Genomic DNA, 739 nt, shown 5'->3' with positions numbered 1-739 from the left:
ATAATAATTCAATTACATAAAAAACTAAGCATTGGTATCAATTTATCTAAAGTACAATTTATCTATTTCCAAAATGGAAAAACTAGGATATCTTTTTCTATTATGGTCAAGCAAAATCATTGGGAGACAACAGGAAATTCACCTCCTAGATGTTCCCATAGAAACTGGTCGAGTAACAGCTCTCTTGAAAGTCACTTGTATTTGTCTTGGAACTACTTTTAGTTCATATAACTACATAGTTATACCAACTATAACTAGTTCCAGGGGTGTCTAGATAACAGTGAGAAGATTACATTGAAGTAAAGCGTAAAGATATAGAGCTTTCTAATTTTTACAGTACTAAACGGATGTAAAATCATATTTCCAGTGGTATGGTCAATATTTTCATACCATTGTCCAGAGTTTGAAGCTACTACACAATTAAGATTTTTTTTATATAAAAAGAAGATAGAATTAGTTTCTAATTACCTGATACATTAAGCTAAACTTTCTGAAACCTATAAAAGAATTTCTTCCTATACCTGAACAAATCTCTATGTAAAGCATACTAGTATTTTAGAATGCATTCTAGATCTAGATTTGATATGGGGTTCTGTAACTATTCTTTAATGCATTTTCTGATAATAGAAATCAATAACCAAACGAATGATTTTGAATATAGATTTCAACCCCCTGATTGAGAATAAATATATCCCTTGCTATTCAATATATCGTGTTCTTTATTTTATAGCTGGAATTT

Source organism: Palaemon carinicauda, chromosome 35 (genome assembly GCF_036898095.1).
Source record: "Palaemon carinicauda isolate YSFRI2023 chromosome 35, ASM3689809v2, whole genome shotgun sequence".
In the NCBI taxonomy this organism is placed as follows: domain Eukaryota; kingdom Metazoa; phylum Arthropoda; class Malacostraca; order Decapoda; family Palaemonidae; genus Palaemon; species Palaemon carinicauda.
Note: the sequence above shows the minus strand (reverse complement) of the source record.